Below are 24,103 nucleotides of genomic sequence, written 5' to 3' on the forward strand. Positions count from 1 at the left end.
ACGAGATATTGTTTACAAAATAATTACAAAAAGGACAAATGTTATTATTATAAATATTAAAACATTCAGAAGAATTTTGTTGGGTTTAATCTTCATTTAATACATTAGGCAAATATACCCCTTTAAGCCTTTAAAATATATAATAACTTTTAAACCTAAACTCTGGGAAACAGATAAAGTCTGACGACACAGGAATGAATGATGTGAAATCATACAATTTCCTTTAAAAAGGGTCATTACATCAACATCCATTCACTAAAAATACCCCAGGACAGCCAGATATCTACCTACACGCAGTTTGTTACTCAATTTAATAAAAAAAAATCGTAAGATTCAAAGCTCTGTAAAGTTATTTTTAGATATCTTTAAGTATCATCATTCTTATTAGAGAACTGAGACTTAAAATGGGGTTGTTTCATCGAGGAAAGGTTGACTTTTAAACTTTGATTGAGTTTTAAAATACAATTTTTGGATATATCAAAAGAAGTCGTAAGAATTTTCTTTTCTCTTTTTTTTTTTTTAATAAACAACGAACATCATTTTTGTACGGTTGATGTAATGACAAAACAACCAATGAATGAAAAGTAAAACCTTATTAACTATCAAACGAAATTAATATGGTTACAAACAACTAATCCAGTTATAGCGTGCAATTGATTTGGTAAAATAAATTTTTTCAAATTGATAACCATGGAGTATTTATGTAACATACATATTCACTAATACCTATGTGCGTGAAAAACATCCCAAAATATAAAACTATGTGAAATGTGGGACGAAGCAATAAAAAGGGAAGTTAAATATGAGGAGAGGTTGGGGAGGATGAAAGAGGAGGTATAGGGAAGAAAATATGAAAGAACAAGGGGTAATGGAAATAGGGGCAAAAAGTAGATATGACGGAGACGGTTTAAAAGTAAAACGGAAGTAAGTGCGGGAGTGGTTCAGGAAACGGACAAAGATAGGAGAATTGGTGAGGAATAGATGCAGCGAAATAATAAAAAGGAAAGATTTGAAAAAATAAAGAGGCCTAGATATGATATGTGGTTATTGACTTACATTTCATAATTTCATATGGAACGGTCCCTTTTATCCTGAGTTGTCCTGCAAAGAAAAGAAACATGCGTTCTAAAATACAAATTAACAAACAAAAAATCATTTTCAAATACAGAAAAATGAGACTTCGACGCCAACAACTAAGGAGTATACCTAAATAAGAAAAATGTGTGCATTTTTTTAAAATCGTATCTGAAGAAGGTATACTATGCCAAAATAATTATCACTGCGGTAATATAAAATAATTTGTTGTTATTTCTATTTACGTTAAAAAGACATTATTCATTGCTCAGCTATTACTGTGAATATCCTGGAAACGAAGAAGTTATTTTCTTAAAAGAACCATCTGCATTAATATACCTTCTATTAAAAACAGTAAACTCTTTGAGTACGGAACAATTCAACTTAACTTTAAAGTTATTAAAATTAAATGCATCGTAAGTCAAAGGTATTTACAGTGTACATTCAGTCAATTTTTTGATATTATTATTAAAGCTAAATTAACCCTTAATTTTAAAAATTCTATTGTTGGGCATATCGGACAAACCGTCTATCGAAAATTAAGCTAAACGATCGAACCATCGGAAGTATTTCTAGCAGAGATTTTTTAACGTAAATGTATTGGGGTAGATGATAGGAAAGGCCTTTCAATTTGTAGATAATTTTTTCGCACAAAAACTTCCTGGAAATCATTCTTCTTTGAGATTTTTTCTAGATTATTGTTTAAATAAAACAATGAAGCGGATTTTTTTTTTAACTAAAGATGAAAGGCCTTTTCTATCATCATCCCCAACACATTTATCCAAAACAACTTCTGCTACGAATTGTTTTATTTTCAATTTTCGTAAATATTGATTAGTCTAATATTATGTCAAATGCGAAAGTCAAAGTTAAAAATTAGACGAACCAACCAATTTTTTCTAGGTATCAATTGATGTTAAAGGGAGGGGTCACATACTTTCTTCCAGAGACCTGTTTACCATTGTTTACAATGGTCCTGTCCCGAAAGTACAATTTTCCTGGTTTCACGGACGAATGCGCGGCATAAGCTCGCACGTAAGAAATCGCATTTACTGTTTATTAGGAAAGTATCTTAACATCTTAACAGGAAGTTGCCACCTAGTAAAATCCTTTCCTGGTAAGTAATAAATGCGATTTCTTACTCGAGAGAGAATGTTGCATTTTAATGGAAAAACTTTGGTACATTCAGTAGGATGTAATGAAAATAATTTTTTACTTTCCACAATCATATGCCAAATAATACAGGATATTAACTAAAGTTAACATGCATATAGAAAAAATCATACTCAATTTAGTTTGATTTTATGTTATCCTTGGCTGGTCCAGAACGACTTGCAAATGTTGAAAAAGACGAACAGAACAACTACAATTAACAATTTTAAGTTCTCATTACATAATATAACGCTAAAATACAACACATTACTTAAATTTCTTAACGAGTCCCTAGGACAATTGCAAGGGCAGTTATCGACCTTTCAAGCGAAAATACTGTACTTATATAACATTTAGGAAGGACACATTTCTGAAATTGTAAATCAATAATATAAATCAAAAAAGCATTTGTAGAAAGATTTTACAAAATTTTAATAAAAGAATTCTCCTACAATATAATTAAAAACCTTTCAACAAGTGTGTGATAACCATTATCGATACAGCAAACCATACGTGAACGGACGACCGACATGTTGGTTATTCTGTCGATATTGATTGATATGAACAGCGCTAAAGGACATAGGACGATAAGGATTATTTTTTGAGGGTATATTTGTATTAATGAGATACGTTAATCCTGAAAATTTTAGACTTCTGTCTATTTTGGTTTTTGAATAAATCCAAAAAACTGAAAAATCAGAAAATATTGTTTTTCTCAAACATGGCTTAATCGATTTAAATGAATCTTTATAATAATCATTAAAAACAGGCGATTTTTTCCGAAATTTGTTTTTTCTTTCTGTTAACGTTCTAGAACAATTTTAATTTTTTTTTTTATGTCTTAAAAGGTAGAACAACCTCTCAAATGGTTAGATCGATCAAAAAGATTTGCTANTCCGTAAGCGCGAGGGACAGAAACCGATAAAGGTTATTTATTTAACTTGACGCGACGAAGAAATCGTTTTTATTAATTTTGCTAAATTAATTTGGTTCAGTGTTAGGTACAGTAGCGGAGTGTCCCATTGACTAATGGGGAAAAATGATTTATTTAATCGTAACGTATTCCGCGAGCTCGCCTCAAACTGGTTCTAATATCATTTTGTAATGATTTATTCCTTTCTCATTTGAAACCATTTTCTTGAAACGACTTTTCTGGAGGTTTTACCGGCGGCCAATTATGCGCAGAGAAAAAATATAATTTATTTTATTCCTTAAGGATAGTTAAGTACCTATTTCATTCCGGTAGCTATGCGAAAATTGAGGCTATTTTTGTAAGATTCAATTAATCATATTTAATGTCATGGTAAAATTCTTAGTAGTAATAACATAAGGTAATATTGTACATAAATTAGTTACTTTGGACACGTAGCAATGTGTTCGTAGGTTTCAATTTTTTTTATTAGATATAGACAAAGGTCTAAAATTTTCAGCATTAACTACCTCGTTAGTACCAATATACCCTCAAAAAGTAATCCACATATCCTTCTGGGGTCGATTCACTATGCTTATTGTCCTATAGCCTTTTTAATATAGTTTATCAAATAATATTAAACATCAAATAAATGTAAGACTTACATTTAGTAGATATTCCCACAGAAAATCAATCCTATCGATTGGAATTTGTGGATCGAGAAAACGCGAAAACCTTCATTATCACATAAAGAACGCCACTCAACTATTAATTACTATGAACTATTAATTCGACTAGGCCAAAGAGCTTCCGCTCGGAAATAACACGAAAGCCTACGAAACAAGTGTTAGGTACGCGATTCGCTATAGGATGACATTCTTAATATCAAAAGGACAAGTTAATAAACACATATACAGTGTCTCACAAGAAATATTCCTTTCGTTTTATTTGACGTCAGGATTCAAATATATTTAATAACTACTGTAGAATACAGATCGTCAATATAATAATGATTGATTATTTAATTAATTTATTATTGACAAATGTACAAATAAATAGATTACTAATTTAAAAATTTAGAATAAACAATAACTACGTAATCGATATAACTTTTAAAAAGGTGGAATAAGGAACAAGTACGTTCTTATAAGTACAAAAGAAAATACAACGTGTAATTATACAACACGCTACTGAAGTGAAACTTCTTCAAACACACAAACATACCGGGATAGGGGTTAAGGAATTGGTTTAATGGTATTATTTGTACACTATGAATTTAAATTTTACACTATACATGCCGGAGTTGCCTGTAACGAACGTTGTATTGAAGCGCGCCACTGCTCAAGCGATCCCCACTACGAGACATCCGTTGCATGTTTTCGTTACATAGAAACTCGGATGAAACGAATTTACCCTACCGTGCGTAAAGAAGTTTCTCTTCAAAAATGTAGTTTTACTAGATAAATATACATAAACACAATGCACAACATGAAGGAAAAATGCGAAGTTTCGGGACTTACAGTGTGAAAAAAGTTAATTTTGCACTCAAAATAGTAAATAACTAATTGCACGAGAAAATTAGTGGTGAAACAAAATAGCCCCTAAACGATAAGAATCAGATAGAAAATACTTTTTTTTTGACAAAATATGAAGGTGTGGCTTTTGACGATTTTAAAAAGGGATAAATTTTGTCTTTTTTATTAGATTTTTAATATTTATCGACCTTTTTTTTGTTTTACTGCCAATTCTTAACAGTTTCGCTAAATCAAATTTTATAAATGTGTCATGTGAAATTAGTTACATATTGTGCTAAACTGTCTTCATTTTGTAACTTCTGGATCCTTCTAATGGGTCGAAGGTCGCATGCAACATATAATATTGAAAGTTAGACATAGATAAAATTGAAAGTTTCGGCATCCTAAATACGTTAAAAAAGAGTGCGGGGCGAATGGCTAAATGGCTCACGCCCGCGTGACTATAAATAAGATCAAACCTCTTTAATAGATAGAATCAACTGTGTTCAAATTAGTGAAAATTCAAGTGATGGAAAATTCCTGGTTTACCGTCAAACTTTTTAAGACTTCACTTGTGTATAGTTAATTCTTCCCGAACAATTTTATAAAGGAACAAAAGAACATTCCAGTTAGAAAAAATTTTTAGATATGTATACAAGTATGAGTTACGCTACCTACTCGAATTGTATTTTCGTGTAACTATGCATATATAATCGTGGGTGGTATCAGTAGAACCGTACATATGTCTACATGTACATAAAAATATTGAAAAAAATCACCGTCGCATTACTTGTTTAATAACGTACTTTACTAATTTATTTTTGATTAATTATATTGGTTTAGATCTAATCCTGACCGAATTAATTACACTATATTTACATATCTGTTGTTGAGTATTACATACGATGGATTATCTCGTTAAGCAAAGTGATATGGGGTGTAATTAAATTAATTTGTTAGTGTTCTACAACATCGTAAATTCCTCTTCAACGTAGGTAGGTACATACATATAAGCTATGTTAATCATTCAATTTAGGTAACCGCAGTGATGTTCTAAACTTTAACATTCCCTCCTAAAATTGTCTCTTTATATTAACGTAGTAGTAGTTTTTAAAAATTACGAAATTACTAATTTAATGTAGAAGAATTGTTGTAGGATTAAGTTCAATACATTAAAGTGAATTAATTTTAACGATAAGATAATCTTAACCTGACTTTACGCACTATTGCTCTACTACTAAGTTTCAAGAGGTGACACCAGCAACAATTTTTCATCATTAATTTGATGTCATCTATAATCGTAAAGATGTATTTAACAATTAATTCACTTTAATGTATTAATAATGTAGTTGTTAAAAATGACAAACAAACAATAATTTTATAACGAAATTCAAATTTGCACAGCCGGATGTTTGGCTGTTGGAGTTTAGCGGAAGCGGTTTCAGAATTCTCCTTCATTGATAATCGTAAGATTGGAGTTGTCTGTTCAACGTTTTGCCGGCAGCTGTGGCAGAGGCATTCTCAAGGTTCGCTGTTTGATTGTTTAATCAAGTTGCGAACCGTTGGACAGACAGTGCAACCAAAGTACCGCTGAAAAAGGATAACTTTGAACTCATCGCCCGAGCATAAGGATTATAAGGGTCTGATCCAGCGAGAGGCAGATCTCTGCCGAAGTGGAAAGTAAAATAAAAGTAAATTAGGTACCAGCAAAAACCTGTGACTTAACAGCGCCAAGCTTTTGAGAATTATGTGCCTTGTCGGTTTTCAAAGGATAATGTATACCAAGGGTGGTCAACCCGAATGATCTTGCGGGCCACTTTGATAATAAATCATAATTCCGCGGGCCGCATGTAAAATTATACGTATATCTCTACATGAAATTTAAACTCACTATAGATATTTGTTTTAACTCATATTTATAAACTTATTAATAAAACAGTAGGTACAATATTATCAGATGTTAAGTTTCTCTCATAGTTTCAACAGTTAATTTTTAAATATACGGTTGCACTAATTGTGTATTGTTTCTAATATATTGGTTTACATAATTTATTATCTAGTATTATATGAAAATAAATAAAAATAAACCAAAAATACTGGTATGCAAGGGAAGAAATAGTAGGGAAAGAGCGAATATAAAGATAGGAGACAAAAAATTACAAGAAGTAGCTGATTTTAGGTATCTAGGAAGTCAGATGAGTTACGACGGAAGGAGTAGTAGGGATATAAGGCATAGGATAAAACAGGGTCGAGTCGTCTTCAATACAAAGAAGTCACTTCTGCGCTCGCGAACGGTTAATTTGGAAATTTCAAAATGATTGTTAAGGGTTTTTTTGTTTGAAGCGCGACGCTGTACGGGTGCGTAACATGAACGGTGGGCGCGGCGGAAAAGAAAGGTTAGAAACGTTCGAAATATGGTGTTATCGGCGAATGCTGAGGATACCGTGGATAGAAAAGGTTATAAATGAAGAGGTATTAGAAAGAATAGGAGAACAGAGGACTCTATGGAAGTCAATAAAAAATAGACGAGATAAGTTAGTAGGACACAGAGACATATTAGATGCAGAAACAGGAGTTAAGAGGAGTAGAGGTAGACCTAGGCTAGATACTGTTCGCAAATAGTTAAGGATGTGGGTTGTTCTGGTTTTGGGGAAATTCTGAGATTAGGTTAGGATAGGAAATAATCTTGCGGGTCGGAAAAATTTTCACCCCTAATGTACACTATCCTTTCAAAACCTTTTTCAATGTACACCTTGCTTTTGACTCCTAACCGTTGAAGCATATGCCTCCTTGCTGGATGGTCTTAAACGTATGGCATTTAGAATTAACGGTTCAATTTGCAGAGCTGTTTAGCTCGCAATTGTGCCTGCCTTGTGAGTGTTATTTCGAGTTAGAATAACGAATGTGTACGTATTTGTAAGCAATTGCTTCGTAGAGAAACAGCAGTGTCGAGCGCTTCTGCTCGGACGACAAATAAATTCCGTGAAGCAAATGGCTCGCGGAATGGGACAGTTCAAGTTAAAAGCCCGAGGTCCTCATGACCCTCGGCGGATGGGTTTCTCCTTGTGGGAATGATCAAGTTCTAAGTGATTTAAAAGGGAGCAAGTTTAAATTCGCAACACAACGCGAAATCAAACTTTATGGATTCGCCCACATCGTCGTCGTTCACAATCTCTAAATTCTTTGTGTCAGTAATAAATTCGTTATATTATAGCCGGGATAATACGGGGAATTTGTCCGTAAGCGCGAGGGACAGAAACCGATAAAGGTTATTTATTTAACTTGACGCGACGAAGAAATCGTTTTTATTAATTTTGCTAAATTAATTTGGTTCAGTGTTAGGTACAGTAGCGGAGTGTCCCATTGACTAATGGGGAAAAATGATTTATTTAATCGTAACGTATTCCGCGAGCTCGCCTCAAACTGGTTCTAATATCATTTTGTAATGATTTATTCCTTTCTCATTTGAAACCATTTTCTTGAAACGACTTTTCTGGAGGTTTTACCGGCGGCCAATTATGCGCAGAGAAAAAATATAATTTATTTTATTCCTTAAGGATAGTTAAGTACCTATTTCATTCCGGTAGCTATGCGAAAATTGAGGCTATTTTTGTAAGATTCAATTAATCATATTTAATGTCATGGTAAAATTCTTAGTAGTAATAACATAAGGTAATATTGTACATAAATTAGTTACTTTGGACACGTAGCAATGTGTTCGTAGGTTTCAATTTTTTTTATTAGATATTTTACCAATTATACATATGTTTATATAACAGGTTTCCGAGATTTTAACCCCCTTCGTGTTAGAAAATATATAATAATAATAATAATAATAACAACACAAGGCAGTATTTTATATAATTTGGTTACTTTGGACACGTAGGAGTCTATTGGTACCAATTATTCACAAAAAAACGGGTTAAAGTTCACTTGTCTTTCCGATCTGGAAGATGCAAACATTAATTACCACCAAAGGGGTTAAAATCTCGGAAACATATATATGCATCATACGTACAAATGTATTATTAAATCCAAAGGCAAATGGTAGAAAGAGAAAGCACCAACATTCGTATTAGACATTGATGATATGATTAAAGTTGAGCTAAAATATTTGAATATCAATACATTCACATTACTAAAATAGTAATTTAAGACTTCAAATAATAGTTGAACCAAGAAATTTGTATGATAAAAAGCAAACCAGAACCAAGAAATAGTAATGAGGAGGGACCAACTTCGTTGAGCTATTTGACTGTAAGTTGTGTAAAATTTCAATTGTTAATGTTGAATATCAGAGCCTACCAAGAGATCACATGTTCAACGAAATTTCGAACAGCAAAAATTCCAAATAGGGACAGTTAAACAGTATGTCTATGAAGTACCGATAAGAATGAAGTTGTTAGTCTAAAATTTTTGGTCAGTTTTAGTTTCATGTGCTAACCATTTTAGCTTAAATTTGTATTTCCCCTTAATTTTATTTTTGTCTTAAAACTTAACCATCGTCAGAGTTTTATTTAACATTTACAGTGCATGGCCACTGTACTTAGGTAAAATTGACACGGTGCACTGGTTATGAAATAAATGCTATGAAAAACGTCCCATAGTGCCCATTATGCTTCAAAATTTTATGCTCATAATAATACTCAGGTACGACCTTTGTTTTACTAGTGAATGTACCAAATACATGTGTACAGAGTGCGCTCGTTGCCAGCTGTTGATTTATTTACGTACAGAACTCTCATACGAATCATAATTTCTCTCCGACGAAAGTGCCTACTACACAACCGTCCTTTTTCGTCCGTTGAATAAACTAATTGCGTTAAATCCTGATGTTCGTAGCAAGTTTCACCGCAGTTGCAAACGCTGTAGATTGTAGCAATTGTGAATTGTAACCATGCGGACGTTTAATTCATACATCCGTGTATACTCGCACACATACGTTCATACATGTCAAGTACGGGGGTGGCTGCCATTCTAAAGTTAAAAGTATTTTTGTTGTAAGGTTCTGAAGTATCCAATTGGTATTTCTTCTTATGATTATAATCATGATAGTACAGGTCTGACGAAGGAAGCTGGCGAGCGGTCGCGCAGGTACTTGCCCATTTATGACCTATTTGGGCAAGTCACTTGGAACCAATACACAAATAAGCTTTTAGTAGGCGTAAATTATAGTATTAATACAGATAGGACAGTAGCGTACTAGAAAATAATGTAAAAACATGACTTATCAAAAAGAAAAAATTAACCTATTGCTTTTGTTTTATAGTTAGTTTTCACATTCACTGTCATCATGGGAATCTTTATCACTGCCACCAACATCAACAATTAATTCTTCTGTTTGTCTGTCTATTACTTGCTCACTGATCCCTATTTTTAAATATTTAATCTACGCCCCTGACAGGAATACTGAAGAATGAGGGCTGCAATCGTTATACCTAAAACTGTCTACTTTTGCCACCGCGCATCCACGCCATTTTAAATTTTCCGCCAGCTTCCAGCGTCAGGCCTGTACCAATTTATTGATACTAGCTCAAAATTTAAAATTAGATTAGGAGTTTCAACGTTACAGACCCTATAAGGTCCACTATAAACTTGTGGAGCCTGTACGATACAGTTAAATGAAAACTTCCCGTCTATAACGCCCTTGTCTATACATTGTTCTATTCCATTTTAGTGCGTCACTTTCAATGCACGCAATTTTCGCTCTGCGGTTTGGCAAGTGTTCATTTAATTAGTCCATTTTTGTCATCAGTTTGCAAACACGTCCGGTTAGTAATGACCACATTCAGCAGCTGTAATAATCAGGGAATCGAATGAAAGGGGCTTATAGGTGCATGAGTGGTTATACAGTTTTTTAATTACCCCTGTATGTATAAGCATCTCTCATTCAAATACAAAAGGAGACACTTATTATTATTTTTTTTTATTAGATTGTAAGTCAAGTCCATCATTCATTATGATAGAAAGTGTGTACCTACAATTTATGCTTCATTATAATAAAATATAAGTAGGTATACCATGAATCCTTAAAATTAGTTGCTAATTGCAAGGTAAATACTTGTCAGGTGATATGTTTTCCAATCAATTTTGTAACGAATCCAAACATTTTCATGCACATCAGTGGTGTTGTCGAGGCGGAACGCACCGGAACGTCGTTCCGGTACTTCGTTTTTGGAAAAAAAAACAAACAAACAAAAACCGGAACGAATCGGCTTGTTTTTCCGAACCGTTAACCGGAGTCCGGAACGTTGTTTTTTGAACCGGTTCAACGGGAATTAAACTTTATTTAGGTAGAAAGAGAAAGCACCAACATTCGTATTAGACATTGATGATATGATTAAAGTTGAGCTAAAATATTTGAATATCAATACATTCACATTACTAAAATAGTAATTTAAGACTTCAAATAATAGTTGAACCAAGAAATTTGTATGATAAAAAGCAAACCAGAACCAAGAAATAGTAATGAGGAGGGACCAACTTCGTTGAGCTATTTGACTGTAAGTTGTGTAAAATTTCAATTGTTAATGTTGAATATCAGAGCCTACCAAGAGATCACATGTTCAACGAAATTTCGAACAGCAAAAATTCCAAATAGGGACAGTTAAACAGTATGTCTATGAAGTNCGAACCGGCTTGTTTTTCCGAACCGTGAACCGGAGTCCGGAACGTTTTTTTTCTGCTGAACCGGAACTCGAACCGAACCGAAACAAATACGTGAACCGGTTTTTGAACCGGTTCAACGGGAATTAAACTTTATTTATAATAAACATTAGAAGAAAAAAATATAAAATTTTAAAAAAGTAAAGATTTCATACATAAATTTTAATACAAGCGGCCCACGGACCGTACGTTACTCATCCCTGGCATAGTTTATTGCCATACCCAAATGGGCCTGCGGCTAATGCTAAGAATATATATACATATACACAAAATGGGTTTCGTAATGATTTTCGTTTCCTTTCCTTTTTATGCTATATACAGGGCCGATCCTGGCGACGGGCGAAAATTGAGGGAAATCCCCCCCGTCGTCGTCAAATTTGGGACAAGAGACCGCACAGAGCGGCCGCCTACCGAGGATCGGCCCTGTCTATATAATTATATATACGCGTTCCGGTAAAAAAAAAAAAATAGCACAACACTACTGATGCACATTATAACTAAAATAAGGCGTATATACAAGACAATGAAAATAAGAAGGACAAGAGGACATTATCGATAAATTGCGCGAGAAAGTAAATTACCGTGTCAAAGGAAATATTACAATGTCAATTTGGGAAACAGGAGAACAACTATCACGTTGATATCTCCTCTAGAAATTGCTTTCTTATACACTTATACTACCGGCGTCTTTATTGGCCATTCGGTCGATAAATTGACTACTCAGCTCATTCGGCATTTATTTATTTATTCATCTATTGTCTTTAAATAGTCAATTTTCTTTTCCTATAACGTTACAAGTTACTTTCCCCTGAGATATATAGCGCTCAATAAATTCATAAATGAAAATGACAAATCAGCTACCATATGCATGAATGTGAGAGAAAAAATAGCCATCAAAGCCATAAATAAATAAAGTAAATATTGTTTACATTTTATACTACTACATAGTCGTAAAGTAATTGTGAAGGTAATTGTGGAGATTACAGAATTTTAAGAAAATGTATGGGTTATTACGAATTAAAAACTCTCTCAAAAAATTAGCGCAATTAAACACTTTTTTAAGATCGCTTATGACTTACAAATTGGAAAAATAGCAAATAAACTAATTTTTTAATTTCTTTCGCGTAACACCAGACGCTTACACGTAAATATGAATTACTTACAAAAAATTTAAACTTGAAACATGAACTTTAATTTTAACGCTTTTGATGACCTTGAGTGAACTTTAAAGCCAGATTTAGACGGGTTATACTAGTATAAAAACTAAGACGTAATGATTTATATTTTCAATGTATTTTATAATGAAATATTGAGAGACTGAAATAAATTAAAAACAAGAATAGCAATCTCTAAAATGTATCTAATTTACTTGATACATTGACAGCAACCCTAAATTGTAATAAACTAATAAATTTTCATTTGATCAATAAAAAAGGTTTTTTTTTTATGTGCCACTATAATGTATATCTAATATAGGTGAATACAAAACTTTTTTATTAAATTTCAAATTTATGATTTTCAGATTGTTTTTGAAGTAAAATCTTGAAGGTTTAATACCTCAACTAGAAGTGCGCTTCAATTATTTTTGCCTTGACTGTAAGGTAATATTTCTTTACCGCAATCTCATTAGAACGCAAGTAGCTATTAAGGTAATGCTGTGTTTATTATTTCCAGTAAGCGCGATGTATAATATGTGGTACTTGGAGCTACCCAATTTGTAAGCGATAGAAAATGTGAAGTTTTTCATTAGTACGTTTAATTAATTGCATTGCTTCTAGAAACAAATGGTAGTCGTTTCAAAACGCCATGCAAACTGAAAGCCGATAATGGAAACCGTTTCTCGGAAAATGCAAGTAAGTTATCGGTGCACGGTTTAATGTGCAATGAAGAGGGCGTGGGTCATTTACGCCCCCATTGCAAAATTTCAAATTAATAGGATTATGCAAGAAATAGGCAAACTACACTACTATGTACATACACACTGGTAATTCGATATATTCTTTTGGATGGGTTAATCTATAACTCAGAAAGTTTGCTTGTGTAGCACCCTCTTTAAAAATGAGTACGTGAGTACATAACAGAGCAGGAAGAAGGGATTTTTTTATAAAGCCTAAACCCTAAAGGGATACAAAAGGGGTTCAAAGTTTGATGTATCGATCAAGGCATGACCCAAATTGCTGAATCAGGAAGCTGAAATTTTATACAAACCGTGTTTATACAATGGTACCATTCACATAAAATGAATATTCACAATAGCACTTTTAAGGCGTAAAATGAGGGTTTGGAAAATAATTGAATTCCACGCTGACTATACATGATGGTACGCTGATTTTTGTTATATCAATTCATTTGAAAAAAAAAAATAGTTCCGATCTTCTAGTGACTTTATAGAGTTACCTCTGGATTTGAGTGGCAATTCCCAGAAAAGGGCTAATTATATTAAATGACCTCTAGGAAGTCCAATAGATTATTTATATTAAGAATTAGTGTTTGATTAGTTTTGAATAATGATTAATTTAACTAGTGTTGCTTACGTTTTTGGGATCAAAGGTCATTTAATGTACAAGATAATGATTTCCCGCTTACACCGTTAGATAGCTCTTGAATTTTAAAATAACTTTTGTTTCAAAAAAAATTTTATGAGGTGTCCAGTTTTTCCGTTATTTGAAGAAATGTGTCGGAGATACCAACGGTGAGTTAAGCGACGAACCCCGTTTGCAGTATGTTCAGATATAACGGATAATCTCCCAAACTACTCAATCGATTTCAAAAATTCTTTCACCAATATATAGAGTGGATCTTCAAAGTGGACATAGGCTACATATAATTGCGTTTAAATAAAAGGGCTTTATCTAGAGAGACCATTTTTGCACCGCGAATGCATTTTTTACGAACGCTTCCACAGTGGCAGGAGATATATGGATATTTTGCTATAGTATATTTGTATAAAGGTCTGTAAAATGGTTCGCCACACGTAAGGAAGAGGTCGTGGATAATTTACGCTACTATTAGAAAATTTTAAATTAAAAGGACTATGAATGAAGTATCTGTAACTGCGTCAGATCTTTAGGCGTGTCGAGACGAAAAAGCCATGAATCATTTTTACAACGGGGTAGATACAAAGATGGAAAAGAACGCTTTTCCATTGACAATTACAGATCTTGTTGACATCACGCAAAAGTTATTTCGAATCGATACAATACAAGGACCATTTCGAATTCAAACGCGTCATATCTCGCGGGGTTTTAAAAAACCGTCATTTTATTGAAAAATAGCGCCATTGTGACTATCAGAATGTTCTGTAATCACCTTGTTTGTCTGTTTTAGCTCCATCTGACTATTACCAGAACTCAAAAAATGCTTCGATGATGTTGTAAAACAATTGAGGAAGTCAAAGTTAAATAGATGAATGACGTGAAGGCCATTTTGAAAATCGAGTAGAAAAAAAGTTGGCATGATTGTATTCTATCCAAATGTGATTACTTTGAAGGGGATGAAAAAGAGTTATATACCGTTTCTGTTTCATTTAAAAAGCTTTTTCTACTTTTTGATCACACCATGCAATTGTGATATAATTATTTGAATAATAAGTCTAAGTCTAAGTCATTTCGAGTAAAGTTTGCAAGCGGTTGTCGAGGGGAGTTGTTATTTGGAGAACATTCGGATTAAATTTTAAGACGAACGGCCGCAGCACACGCCATAATGAGGCGCGAACTCCCACAGCGGAATCGTCATTTAGCCGCTTTCAACTTATTGTTTCTGTAACAATTAAATTACTGAATGGTACGAATGTAGACAACGGCAGCCCTTTAAATCCCCACTTAACTAACATTTAAGTTTTCTCCAGTTTCTCCCGGAGAGCAGTTTGTCTACATCATTTATTAATCCGCAACTGTTTTGACGTAAGTACCGATCTTGGCAAGGATTTCGTTCATTTACCTAATTTTTAAATATCCTGCTTGTAACACTGTTAAAGTAGTCTGCCTTAATTTTCATTAACGGCAGAAGAACCAGAAATTATACTTGGATTCTCGGCCACCCTATTCGTCCAATGTTATCTCCAGTTAATAACCTATATTCCTAGATACTAGATACTACCGTTTTTATTCCTGAAATTGAAACCCTGAGAAGAATGCAGTGCTTTACGTCAATAGTTTCGGAAAAAAAAGGACGCTGGAAAGAATATTTAGAGAACCTATACGCAGGCCATGAGTTAGAAAAAACACGAGATATATTAGAGAAGGAAGATAGTGAGATAAATGAGCTAGATTATTCCATAATGAGAGAATAGTTTCATGTAGCATTAAAAAACTTAATGAATAATAAAGTACCTACCAGATGTAGATGGGATACAGGGGGAAATTCTAAAACATGCAGGACAAGAGGGCAGAGACCGTATGTTTAAGATAATTAGTCACATTTACGAGACGGGGAGACCCCAGAGGGTTATAAACGGAACGTGGTAGTGGCCATACTTAGAAAGAGAAACGCGGATAGGTGCGAGACATTTAGAACAATTAGCTTAACTTGCCATGCGTCAAAAATCATAACCAGAATTGTACACAGGAGGATGGAAAATAGGGCGGAAGAACTATTAGGGGAAGGTCAATACAACCGTAGGGATAGATATACAGGGTAAAAGATTAGTATGCTTAGATTTGCAGATAATAAAGCACTATTAGCATCTAGGAAGGGAGAGTTAGAGATAGCTTTAAATAAAATGGAAGCGGTACTGACAAAACAGTACTGTATGAAAATAAACAAAAGGAAAACAAAAATACTGGAATGCAAGGGAAGAAAGAGCAGGGAAAGAGCGAATATAAAGATGACAGACGAAAAATTAGAAGAAGTGGCCGATTTTAGGTATCTAGGAAGCCAGATAAGTCAGGACGAAAGGAGTAGTAGGGATATAAAGCAGAGGATAGCGCAGGGTCGTGTCGCCTTTAATAAAAAGAAGTCACTTCTATGCTCGCGAACGGTTAATTTAGAAGTTCGAAAATGGTTGTTAAGGGTGTATGTTTGGAGCGCGGCGATGAACGGGTGCGAAACATGGACAGTGGGCGTGGCTGAAAAGAAAAGGTTAGCATCGTTCGAAATGTGGTGTTATAGACGAATGAACAGGATACTGCGGATAGAGAAAGTGAGAAATGAGGAGGCATTAGAAAGAGTAGGAGAACAGACGACTCTATGGAAGTCAATAAGAAATAGGCGAGATAGGTTAGATTCTTCTCAGGCATGAAGGTCTAGTCAGAGACATATTAGAGGCAGGAACGGGAGTTAGGAGGGGTAGAGGTAGACGTAGATTGTATTACTGTTCGCAAATAGTAAAGGATGTGGGTTGTTCTAGTTTTAAGGAAATGCGAATATTAGCTCAGGATAGGAAAGAGTGGAGGTGCGTGTCCAACCAGTTTTAGGACTGACGATCTTGTGATGATGATGATGTAACTGTCCAAATTAATTTCGGAGACACTTTCATGATGGGCAACCTCATAACGGTGACCACTCTTCCAGAATGAGACAAATTGACAGTGTGGCTAGTACCTCTTTCTTTTTTGTTGTCACACATTTGCTTTGTCTCTCTTGGTCTGTCTTTACTTCACAATTTTATACGGAAATCACAGGATATTACCAATTGTGTAATATCTTGATAGAGACATTTAGATACGTCCACTTCTATTCAACTGTTTGTTTCCAACTGGAATACGTATCTATACCAAAATTGCTGATTTTTTGATTGAACAAAAACATCCTGGATATCAAAAGTAGGCCTATCAGTAACTTTTCATTTTGTATTTAAATATTTCAGTGGTTAATTAATTTAAGAATGTTGTACTATCGGCTATCCTCTTTTTATAGATTATTAATCTTTGTTTTTGACTATTGTTTAATTATCTTTTTTTCTGTGCCTTGTCTGGCTGTCCCTGTTAAGAGAGCGTTTCGCTTTTTTGCTTTCTCGTTTTCTTGAAGAAGTTGAATCTAACACTAACTATTGTGGAGTTTTCTGTAAATATTCTGCGACAAATAAACAAGAAAAAGAGAACATTAGTCGAAGTCGAAGTCTGTATATTTTCACAACGAAACCGTAATAATGTAACGTGAAGCTCGGCCATCGGTACATCGACTTATTGATTGTGTTTGTTTGTTTCGTCTCAACAACATCGCAGTTTTCTTGTTTTATTCTTTTTTAACAACGTCGACGTTACGGCACGAGTAAATGAATGCAATATTTACCAAATTCTATTCGTTGCATACCTCCAGCAGTTTGATTACGAAAATGGAGGAACGAAAGTGCATTGTAATTTATTTGAAATTCATTTGAAGCTAGATCGAACGTTTCATGAATAATGCGTTCGCAAATTAAATACTTTTACGAAGTTCAATGCCTAAGTGAGCGCATTTGAATAAAAATAAGTAAGTATAGGTAATAGTTATTGATGGAGGCAATACTGATTTTAATGCGGACTATACTGAACACATAAAATTTTTACTATTTTAATAGATAATGACCGATAGTACAGAATCATTACCTCTATAATTTTGCATTACTTAGATAACAATGAATTACGTACGAATGTGCTTTTAGTACGTAGGAGTCCAATTCAAATTTTGAAATTGGTTTCGCCCCCTACATAACAAGTTTTCGGAACCATTGTTTTCCGTGAAGTGTGGTTAATGGATAATCGGGAAAAGTCGCTGGAAGAGCTAATGATTAATTTGATTAGTATTTCTTACGTTTTTGGGGTCATAGGTCATTTAATAGACAATATAAAGATTTCCCGTTTATACAGTTAGATAGGTCTTGAATTTTAGAATAATTTTTGCTCGAAAAAATTTTTTATAAGGTGTCCAGTTTTTCAGTTATTTGAAGAAAAGTGTCGGAGATATCAACGGTGAGTTAAGCGACGAACCCCGCTGCAGTATGTTCAGATATAACGGATAATCTCCCGAACTACTCATTCGATTTCAAAAATTCTTTCACCAGTATATGGAATAGATCTTCAGAGTGGACATAGGCTACTTACTTATAATTCCATTAAAATATAAGGACCTTTCTTACGTAGCGTAAGACGAATGTGTTACGAACGTTGACTCAACGGTAACAATTATATTATGGATGATTTCTATAGAAATATTTTAGAGCTTAAAAAGGCCCGTAAAAAGTTTATATACAATGACATACATCTATATTTTATTTTTGAGAAAGCATGTAAAAAATTTCCCATTTTTTAACTTGATCATGTAAAATATTTCTACAGACATCATTTTTTAACTTGATATCGCGTTAGAATTTTTATACGAGAAATCGTTACCGCTTTAATTTTTCATTATCGACTAACAATGAATTAGGAATGTGCTTACTGTGTGGTATTCTAATTCAAATTTTGGAATCGATTTCGTCCTCTAAATAACAAGTTTTCGGATAGTTAACAACCATTATTATTCATGAACTGTAGTTAATGGATATTCGATGCTTTTGTGGTTGGAATAAAGCTGCAGATGTGATGGAATCCGTAATATATATGTACATTCATAATATGTGCGACGTATGTATGCATATAGGTGTAGAAATCGTCTACTTAGTAAAATTTACGGATAAATATTCATTTCGTTACGCTCAGAATGCCAAAAGCTTTCCGCTAAAGTACCTGAAGTTACAATTAGTAACTAAACTTTGACTTTCTTTAAAAGTTTTAGCGTCGTTAGTCTCGAAAATATCCTTTGAAAACACATTTTGTGTTTGGTTATGTGCACTTTAAATCAAGACAGACTTTTAAAAACGTCTTTGATGATGTAAACTTTTAAAAATTTACTACCTACTAACACTGTACAGTGTCTGTCAAAAATTTTGATAGTTGTTGGGAGCTTTTACTTACAATTAATAAAATCAGTGAAATCAAGCTTTATCGTGACTGACTAAATAAAATCCAGACTTAATTTGACTAATTTTAAGGCCCAAGGTTTTAGTAAGTACTTATTCTTCTTCATGTAAAATACTGGTATTGTTATCCTTAATGTTTCAAAATATAGTTTCGCAATTCATAAATAAACCCTTAAACGTAAGTCTAAGAAAAGGTTATTCACTATATTACCTGCTTGGATTTCAGATTTACAGTTGAAAAATAATAAAATAAAATTGTTGTTAATAAACTCAATATATCTACTTAATGTTGTTACCCTTATATAGAAGAAATTACTTAATAATTTAATAAGTGACTTTTTACCTTAAGTAAGTGATTTCAAACTGCTCCTTTAGGTATTGAAGTTCTTGAAATGATAGTTTTCAGCATACTTCATCTGTAAAAAATGATGATTTTTAATTATAAAATCATTTTGTCTTTGGCAAATTTAGAAATGATAATCCTATCTAATATTACATTTAAATGCGAATATGAGCTTGTTTGTTCATGACCATTTCACGCCTTAACTAGTTAACCGATCATTATGCAATTTTGTACACATATTGTCAGGAGTACAGAATGGAACATAGGGTACCTTTTATTAAAAAAAAATACTGTTCCTGAGAGATGGTTAAAAAGGTACAGTATTTACTGTCATTTTACGCAAAGTGTATGTTTAAGTTAGAAAATTAGAAATTTTAGTTATTATATTTCATCATCATCATAGGATCATCATCATAAGACTGGTTGGACACGTACCTCCACTTTTTCCTATCCTGAGCTAATTTCGCTAAGACTAGAACAGCCCACATCCTTAACTATTTGTGAATAGTAATCTAATCTAGGCCTACCTCTACCACTCCTAACTCCTGTTTCTGCCTCTAATATGTCTATGACTAGACCTTCATGCCTGAGAAGGTGTCCTACCAACCTATCTCGCCTTTTTTTATTGACTTCCATAGAGTCCTATGTTCTCCTATTCTTTCTAATACCTCTTCATTTCTGACCTTTTCTACGTTATCCTCATCATCCGCCTAGAACACCACATTTCGAACGCTTCTAACCTTTTCTTTTCCGCCGCGCCCACTGTCCATGTTTCGCACTCGTACAACGCCGTGCTCCAAACATACACCCTTAACAACCTTTTTCGAATTTCTAAATTAACCGTTCGCGAGCATAGAAGTGACTTCTTTTTATTAAACGCCACACGACCCTGCGCTATCTTCTGCTTTATATCCCTACTACTCCTTCCGTCCTGACTTCCTAGATATCTAAAATCAGCCACTTCTTCCAATTTTTCGTCTCCTATCGTTATATTTATCAATAATTTAAAAAAGTTAGATTGCTGGAGAATTGGGCAGGAGAAATGATCCATCAACATAATAGTCTATAGCGAAGAAGTCGGGCAACTATAAGCCACCATATCAACAAAAAGTGAAGAATCACCTTCTGTCTGGCCTGTAATAAATTACTGGCAGATTATGGACTATAAAACATTAAAGACATATTTTGGGCATATTTGTGACCATGACGACTGGTTATTCTCACTAATTTACTGCTTTGTATTGAGTAAAATAATGACACGAATAAAACAAAATTTGTTTCCGGATTTATGAACATTCGTTGAAGCGCCACTCCGAGGTATAATTTTCCCAATTAGAACTGTATTTAATTTCGGATCGTTCGGTTATAACTTTCCCATTCGCTGACGGTAACGACGTTGACGCCGACGCCAAGCAGACGTGTCACCTCGTCTCGCGGGAGTACCTGGCGCATATTTAGAAAACTGGTAGGTACCAGTTCATTCTCTGGCGTAATGACGTGCTGTTTGCGGATGAAATTTGAACAAATCCCCTAGGACAATCCTTTTCGTGAAAGAGATGAGAATCTTAATGAACTGCCTGCCACTCTGTTTGCCTATGTTCGTTGTTCATTAAATTTATGTCTACTTAATTCCAACTTTGCAAGAACAAGCTCTTGTTAGGAAGGTAAACTGCACGGCACCAGGTAGTGTATGTATTTAGGTAGCTGTAGGTATGTACCTAGTTAAATATCTGTTACTTTGAAAGACATCGTATGGTAAATGAGATTTTGCTTGGAAGGAGGAAGATTTTTCTCTTCTATTTAGAATTATAAGTAGTCAAAGAAAAGTCTATATCTCATATAATAATAAAAAAATTTTTCTCTGTTACGAAATAAAGCTTCTTTGGGGTAAATTGTTTTTTGATTTTAATTATAACGAGTTTATAAAGTCTTGCCAATAATTTGACGGGACAGTCTCAGGGATTTTCGACAATAGAAGAGCTGAACTACTACAGCTTCCAGAAAACTAGTCATTAAATATCATGAGCCATAATAATCCATTATTTTACTATTTTCTAATTTAGCTTGCTTGTAACTACTTTGGATTTCATTTTAAACAAACTATAAGAAAGTTTCATCTAGTTGTATCATTTTGCTTTTGAAAGGATTGAATCATCCATTCTTATATATTAAAAGTGTGATAAATGTTTTGTTTTCCAATATTGATTTGGAATCGTGAGTATTATAATTCCTTAAGCTTCTAAAAATTATCTTGAGGAGTCGTTTTGAAGATTCATGAATATCCAAAAGTTGGAAAACTGTTTACCATTATTGCTAACAACGATGTTCTATTCAATCTAGTACCACACAGCAGTGTCAAAATTATGAGAGATACAACAACATATATGTAACAAGTATGCTGTATATGAGGTATTACATAAAGAGGTAAAATTTGCTTGTTTATATCTAAAGAGTGGTCCCCGGAGCCACACAGTCGATTCTAAAAAATCTTTTTGATTTTGATAAGCTACGAGCAGAAACTACTTCGTAAATGTATGTAGTCAAGTGAATAACAATAGGCTTAAGTAGCAACTACCCCTTTTTAAAGTGTTCTATCGGCTTGCTCTGTAATTTCCATAATGTAGATAATTTGTGATTCTGAATATGTATGACGACATACGCGTATTACATCACATGAATTCGCCATTTGGAATGGCACCTAATACTACAGGTTGTACGTGACATGACGGTGTAACAAGTTATTAGTCCACGACTGCGTTTTGTTCTCTTTTCCATGTTGGATAAAGTAGCTATCCTATCTATTCGCGTGTATGTTCGAGTATGAACAGTAAATTGTTGTTGCAATACCTAGTTCGTATATATGAAACGAGCTGATCATAATTCACGAATAAACCTGTGGTTAATTGTAAATTTACTGGAAAAGTAAGCAAGCAAGAGTAACGATCTGCATAACTAAGTACATAGATAATCGTCGAACGATGTATTAAAGGTTTGGAATTAGGGCATGAACACAACACAACAAGAATGGAAAGGACATTGGTAAAGAAATGGTGGAGAAATAGAAAACCTATTTTCGTAGGTAATTAATAAAAACCAATATCACGATATACAATAATTGTTCCAAAAAGGATTATCTAAAAGTGGAATTTATTACACTCTCCATAAACCTGCTTCGAGGACTAAAATGCTGCCAACTGTAACGGTAAGATAAAGTTTTAAATCAGGATAACCATTACTATAACCAACCTAAAAATAATGTTGGCAGGATTGTGAAAGTTTACTAAGTATTTCGGGAAGCTAACTTCAGAAAGGTTGTCGTAAACACCACATCCGGCGAAGAAAGAATATCTGGACAGATGCGGTTAGTCAGTCCTGGGGGCAGTCCATCACTACTCAATATAATGGAATTGTATGGTAACTTTTACCCCCCCTCCCCCTAAAACTTATGATTCCCTGGGTTCCTGCACCCCATTTCCCCAACCGCAGCGCATACATCAGAAGTTGCTACTTAGAGACTTGACCATTACCAATTATCTTTTAATTACATATTGATCAATTTCACTGTCCTAGTTACATACAATAGACATGTCAAAAGTCTTTCAGCTTATTAATAGGATTTCAAAACAGCAGTCTATCGTAGCTGAAGTTTATATCGGTAAAATTACCTCTGTTTCCGTTTGAATTTCCGTTACTCTTGACATTCTGCCGAAAGTTACATTTCGCATTTCAGACGAATATTCTACAGACCTGAGAGGTATTATTAATGTAGTGGTATTAGGTGTTTGTTGCCGGCGGGAATGATATTATTTCGTCTCCTCGGTGTAAGTAGTCGTTGTAGATACGCAAATGTGTACAGTCTCGGAGGTCTCGAGACTTTAAGCATGCATTGTTTCAATGAACAAGATCGAATAACTGTAGGTCGTATTTGGCTGGTCGCGTCGTTGACACTATGATGTATGACTTGGAGAAACTTCCGACGTTATGATCCTAACTCGCATGTAACTTCGTATATTAATCTTTATGTTTATTCGTTTTGACAGGGGTACATGATATTTGTCTCTACATCATAAAACGTGTCCTTAATCATAAATGTTTCTTTTGATAAAACCCCTCATACCGTCTCAAATTGGGCTTGAGAGTAAGAAGAGAATAAAAAAACGTTCGTATAAATGAAAAGGCTAAGGCCTTAGCGGCCGACGTTATCACGATATTCGGGATTGATGAATGTGGTCTTCTTGATCGGCGAGAATATCGATGGAATCGTATACCCTACGTTTCGCCAGTGGTTATGGTTGTCATCCTCAGGGGAAACCCTTCAATGCGGTTATACTGTTGAGGACGTTTTGCCTTGAATATAAGACATTTCATGGTGGGTTATATTCAAGGCGACTGATTTTACAATAAAAAAGCTCTTTTAGCATATCCAGTTTTGATTCTACACTTTATTAGAAGAAAAAATAGAAATGAAATGGAAACTATAGATCTTTTGAATAAACTAACGATACTCCTCTTTCACAAAGACTTCCCAAATAAGAAAAAAAAAATCGATTGTCTGTAAAGTCGGT

The 24,103-nt window shown here is 34.0% G+C and overlaps 1 long non-coding RNA gene across 2 annotated transcripts in view; it reads right to left on the bottom strand.

Moving 5' to 3' along the window:
* LOC108734549 overlaps positions 1-24,103 on the bottom strand; it is a 38,892-nt gene that overhangs the window by 2,071 nt on the left and 12,718 nt on the right. For both annotated transcript variants that reach the window (XR_003232427.1, XR_003232428.1), the window contains exons 2-3: positions 19,539-19,611; positions 1,057-1,101 (exon numbers count right to left, since the gene is read on the bottom strand). This is a non-coding gene — a long non-coding RNA (uncharacterized LOC108734549). The remainder of the gene's footprint in view (positions 1-1,056; positions 1,102-19,538; positions 19,612-24,103) is intronic.

This window comes from Agrilus planipennis, unplaced genomic scaffold, assembly GCF_000699045.2.
Source record: "Agrilus planipennis isolate EAB-ADULT unplaced genomic scaffold, Apla_2.0 scaffold2, whole genome shotgun sequence".
Taxonomy (NCBI): Eukaryota; Metazoa; Arthropoda; class Insecta; order Coleoptera; family Buprestidae; genus Agrilus; species Agrilus planipennis.